The following is a 6,000-nucleotide window of genomic DNA, read 5'->3' as shown; positions in this document are numbered from 1 at the left end:
AGCAATTATGTTTATTGGAAGGATTGGCTTACACTGTAGCACTATTCTGCAGATGCTCTATAGGGAGCTAATGAGGGCAGAGTGAAAAGAATGACAAACATTGTGCATTTGAAAGGTTACCACATTTCTGCCTCTGGTGTCTGGATTAGGGCTTCCTTAAAGAAACTCTAAACCTGCTGGGATGATGAAACTCCTAGAAGCCTCAACAGCTCTTGGCTAGCATAGCAGCGGTGCTACAGTTCTCCAGGCCAGCTCCTGCTGTTTGTTATTTACGGTGCCTAATGAGAGTTGTAAAACTAACAATGGAAACAGGAGATGTCAGATAAGCCCGGAGCAAAATTACTATCAGTTCTGCACAAGCTGTAAATGCAAGCAAGAGGAGAACTGTGAGCTGTCCAGCTGTTTTGTTTCTACTTATGTAAAGAGCATAGTTTCAGTCAAAATGATTTGGCTGATAAAATACATCACATACAAACTGAGAAGCAATTGTGTATACTGTTTCCTATTTCACTCTACACAGGCTTTTGAAGTTTTCCCTGAAGGTATGTAAGCTCTGTGCTCCGAGGGTGTTTATGTGCCTGTAATCAGATAAAAGTCAGGAAATGGTCAAGTGGACTTCAACAGTCACCACAAGGTCAGTTGAACAGAACAAGGACAATTTATCATCTGACATCTATGATCTATTGCATCACTTCAAATATAATTTCACCAATCTAAACATAATTACCGGGCAGTTTTGTTTCAAATTTGCGAAGATGAAACACAACATGAAAGGTTTCTTTTCATGAGCTCCCTCGGTGCTTGAAAACTGACCTTCCAGTGAGGAATGATTTTAAAACCCTACATCCTGTTTTATAGGTGGCCTCATAGAATGACACCTGAGTTACATTGTGCAGAGATTTTCATCTATATGAAGAATCAAATAGATCTATCACCTATTTGTCCAGGATTAAGCCTGAATGGACTGTACACACACACATATACACACACACACACACATACATAATATATATATTTATATATATATTCACCAGGCACTCATTTTTCTTTCCCTGAACCCAGACAGCTTATTCTGGCATGTGTTTCTGCACAGTTCCTGTCTCCGCTCCAGCCTGGATCAGTGCTCCACACCATAGCAACATCCTACACGTCTCCCCAACATGTCTCACTGTGCCTTTAGATCACATCCTCTCTGGAAAACCTTTGAGATTATGCCCAGGCCACAAGTGATTCATAATGCCAATAATAACTTCCTACTGAGTAAAAACACATTGATCCCAATATTGCCAGAATTTTCTTGAACCAAGTGAACCATACATGTGCTAAATACAATAAAGCATAAAAAAAACAGATTAAGCACAGACGCGCAATTCAGACCAAGAAGTGTGATATTATATGTGACTTCAAAGAGATTTGTATTTGCACTGAATTATGACTACAATGTAAAGTGAAAGATGATTCTTTCAGTGAAAGATGATGAAAAAAAAACATTTACATTGAAAAAAGTACTAGTAGTAGTAGTAATCTGGGCTACAGTGAATTGAGGGCTTCAAAAAATTGCTTTAAGTTATTGCAAATTTGTATACAGTCATCAAGAGTTAAGTTATAAATGGCTGGCATTTATCAATATGCAACAGATCTGGTCCACTAATTTGACTGGTCTTCAGTCATAAGCAGCAGACAATAGGCTCACCAGTCGAAGAGGAAAAAGTTTTTATATGGGACTGCACAAATCAGTGAGAGCTGGCTAGGCTACTAGCCAACATGCTATAAAGCTTCACTCAGAGTAAAAGTAAACACATTTAGTCATTTTCGACCAAAATGTCACGGACTCTATATTAATTTCTTGATTATATAACTGCTGTATAAAAGTAAGTGTGTGGTTATACTGAATATCAGCACAGCTGTAATTAGCTACAGAACTCACCCAGAGGCTTTGTGCCTGTGGCCAAATCACAGCTGTGCCGATATTCAGTAAAAACCCACATTCTCGCTGTTGCGATTTAGTTTACTTCAGCTATTCATGTGCAAACGTAGCACATTCCCTTAAAATGTGACCCGGTTACATAAATATACAAGTACAAAGAGATCGTCATTGCAAAACCTTAGTACATTTCCTAGGAAATATTTGCTCAGTTTGGTCTATGAAAACATTACACACAACTGAATTTTCAAGCATACAGCCATCAAATACACAAAATACAACAAATACACTTTAAGGATATTATAATTTAAAAACTTTAAGGGCATTCTTATGATTTAACTAATTTCAACTAGTAATCTGGGCAACAGTGCTGTACTTTCAACAATTCAATACATCAAATGTTTTAGAATTCTCTCTCTGATCCAGATTCTCTCTCTCCTGATCAATACCTTTCAACAATGATCATCCCAAAGGTGTTCTATCGGGTTGAGGTCAGGATGCAGGCCAGTCAAGTTCATCCACATAAACCTCACTCATCCATGTCTTTATGGACCTTGCTTTGTGCACTGGTGTGCAGTCATGTTGGAACAGGAAGGGGTCATCCCCAAACTGTTCCCACAAAGTTGGGAGCATGAAATTGTCCAAAATGTCTTGGTATGCTGAAACATTAAGAGTTCATTTCACTGGAACTAAGGGGCCAAGTCCAACCCCTGAAAAACAGTCTCCCCTCCACCAAACTTTACACTTGCCAAAATGCAGTCAGGCAAGTATTGTACTTCTGGCAACCGCCAAACTCAGACTTGTCCATCAGATTGGAAGAGAAGCATGATTCGTCACTCCAGAGAACACGTCGCCACTGCTCTAGAGTCCAGTGGCGGTGTGTTTTACACCTCTGCATCTGATGCTTTGCATTGCACTTAGTGATGTAAGGCTTGGATGCAGCTGCTCTACCATGAAGACACATTATACCATGAGAGCGACACATTCTTTCACAAATGTTTGTAGAAGCAGTCTGCATACCTAGGTGCTTGATTTTATACATCTGTGGCCATGGACGTGATTGGAACACCTGAATTCAATGATTTGGAGGGGTGTCCCAAAACTTTTGGCAATATAGTGTATTTTAAAAGCTTTTTATGTCTTCAGCAGTCAGAATAAACCAAAAAGAATATTATATACAAACGCCTGATCTTAATTTGGGGAAAACAGAATCACAGTCACATGCCCATGAGAGCTTCAGATTCTTGTTTTTGGCTGGCAGGAGTGTAACCCAATGTGGTCTTCTACTGTTGTAGCTGCTTTTCTTCTCCACAGTTGTAAAAAGTGAATACATTATTTACTATATCCTTCCTGGCTGCTCAAACCATTTTTGTCCATTTTTCTCTGATCTCTCATCAACAAGGTGTTTCCACCCACAGAGCTATTTCTCATTCAGTGCTTTTTGTTTTTCACACCATCCTGTGTAAACTCTACAGACTGCTGTATATGAAAATCCCAGGAGATCAAATTTTTCTGAAATACTCAGACCAAGCCATCTGACACCAAACAACCATGCCATGGTCAAAGTCACAGAGATCACATGTTTTCTTCATTTTGTGAACATTAACTGAAGCTCCAAACTGTATCTTCATGAGCTTATGCATTGTTCCACTGCCATATGATTGGCTGATTAGACATTTAATAATAAAGTGGACATTGAGGGTAGGCTGATGTGAAGGTCACTTTACATACCAATGTGACATCAGTGGGACACTAACGGCAGCCCAATCATGCAATCATCCAGAAACACTTACAGCACTACCATAGTCTCTCTCTCTCTCTCTCTCTCTCTCTCTCTCTCTCTCTCTCATACACACACACATGCGCACACACATCTACACTCTACTGGGGTTAGTTTACAGTAGACAACTGACTCCATCTAGTGATTTCTAGTGGAATGAAACGAATTATCTGAGGCATTAAGAAAACCATTTACATATTCGTTTTTGTGATGCCATTCTCTGTAGTTCGTTTCTTTCATGGTCCACGCATTATGTATGCTTCAGAAAATAGATTTTTTGAAGTCCTCCGAGAAAACTGACAGAAGCTTGTACTCATTTGTGCTTCAAATGTGGCTGAATCTTGGAGGTTTCAGTCAGGTTTTTGACTGCCAGTGGCCCCAACGAAATCCCTGACCTCAAAGATCAAAGATCAAAAGCATCACACTGAAACTTTTTAAAGCTCTGTAGAAGTGCAGGGGAATTCCGGCAAAATAATATATTCATAACTGCCTCAACTGTCAGTCTCAGTGCTGATTTTGTGTGTTCATTGTATTATAAATAGGTCTAATCGGAGTAGCATATGCTATATTTAGGGCAATTTTGCAAAATAGCTGCAAGGAAAGTTTCACAAAGCAATTTAATACTATCACCTTAACTGTCAGTGTTCTGCTAGATCTGTTTTAACAGTGATGTCTGTGCTTAGGAAACTCAGCCAGTATGAGTTCTACATTTCAGTATGAGTCAGAAGTGGGAGATGGGCTTAGACCACCCGTAGTGTATTCTTTTAAATGAATGACTCAGAAAGTGTGTTGTCACAGTAAAATAATCCAAATTGTACCCTGCTGAAATATCTCATTTGTTCTGATCAGCATCAGCTGCCAAAAACAGACACGGTCAAGCTGCTAGACCGTCTTTGCCAGACTTAGGCTGAGAAGTTATAAGTGTACATTTAAATAACAAATAATTGAAAAAAAAAAAAGTTAAATAGTTAAAAGCTAAATAGTCCAGAAATACTAGAGCACATCAGCATATAGATCTCTACTGCACTCCATGAGGAGAAATCTACAAGCTGTGGAGATTTCTGTGCCAGGTTTTGGTATTAGGAAGAGTTTGTTCAGTAAGATTATGCTATGATGAATACAGACATCTCTGAACTTTCTGGATTGTGCTATGTATGATTTTGCATTGATATAAATACATTGTAAAACCTTTGTGCCTTGAACCTTATGTTGAACCTTATGGCTGTACGTAGTATTTCATCTAAATGAACTGAAGTTTACATTAGCGTGAGATCAAATCGAACAGCTCTCTGACAAGACTGACCACGTTTTGGGTTGTATGAAAAGTACAGAGCGTTGAATTTGTAAAGTTCTGATAAAAAATAATGCCTTTGCAAAAGATTATATTCTTTTAAACATATTTATTATTTCAAAACAATAATTGATCATGGATCAACACAAATAAGTTATACTGTAGTAAAAAGCAATTCTATGTAGGTCAACATTAGTGTATGAGCCCCTATGAAAATAGCATAGAAAGTATACATTTTGTTTCTCATTCTCATACACAAGCACACATAATATATATACACGTGTGTGTGTATGTGTGTGTGTGTATATGTGTGTGTATATGTATGTATGTATATATATATATATATATATATATATATATATATATATATATATATATATATATATATATATATATATATATATATATATATATATATATATATATATATATAACCTATACAAACATTTCCCTTGGCTGAATAAAAGCTAGCTGAATAAAAACAGTCGCTCCATGGCAGCAATTCCTGCATTTATTTCATTTTTATATTAATTATATTTAAAAAAAAAACAAAAAAAAAAACCTTGGCTAGACCATCTTACCACAATGCCCCTGGCCTGCCCATATAAAAGAGCAGGTCACTCTCTTCACACGCATTTTTTAAAAAATCTAAACAGATCTGGAAGCTTCTCCTTCTCACTTGGCTCCGAGTTTGAAACAGTTTTTATTATTGGTGTTAACACCCATACATATCCACGCATACATGCACACATACACATATGTGTGCAAAACACACTTCGACATCCACCCACAGGGCCACTAACACACACAAACACACACAGACACAGAGTGCATAGCAGACTAAAGTGTGATGAGCGGTAATTGGAGCCGTTACTCTCGGCCAAGAGCTCCACAGTGTGGCTGTTCTTAGAGGATGGGGGGGGGGGGTTCAGCAGCCTCTGTTGCCATGGTGATATCGCCAAGTGCTGGTCCAGCAGAGTCGGAGTGACAGCACAGCTCTTGAAG

This window comes from Hemibagrus wyckioides, linkage group LG09 (genome assembly GCF_019097595.1).
Source record: "Hemibagrus wyckioides isolate EC202008001 linkage group LG09, SWU_Hwy_1.0, whole genome shotgun sequence".
Taxonomy (NCBI): Eukaryota; Metazoa; Chordata; class Actinopteri; order Siluriformes; family Bagridae; genus Hemibagrus; species Hemibagrus wyckioides.
The sequence above is the reverse complement of the archived record's forward strand: the minus strand, read 5'-3'. Positions refer to the sequence as shown.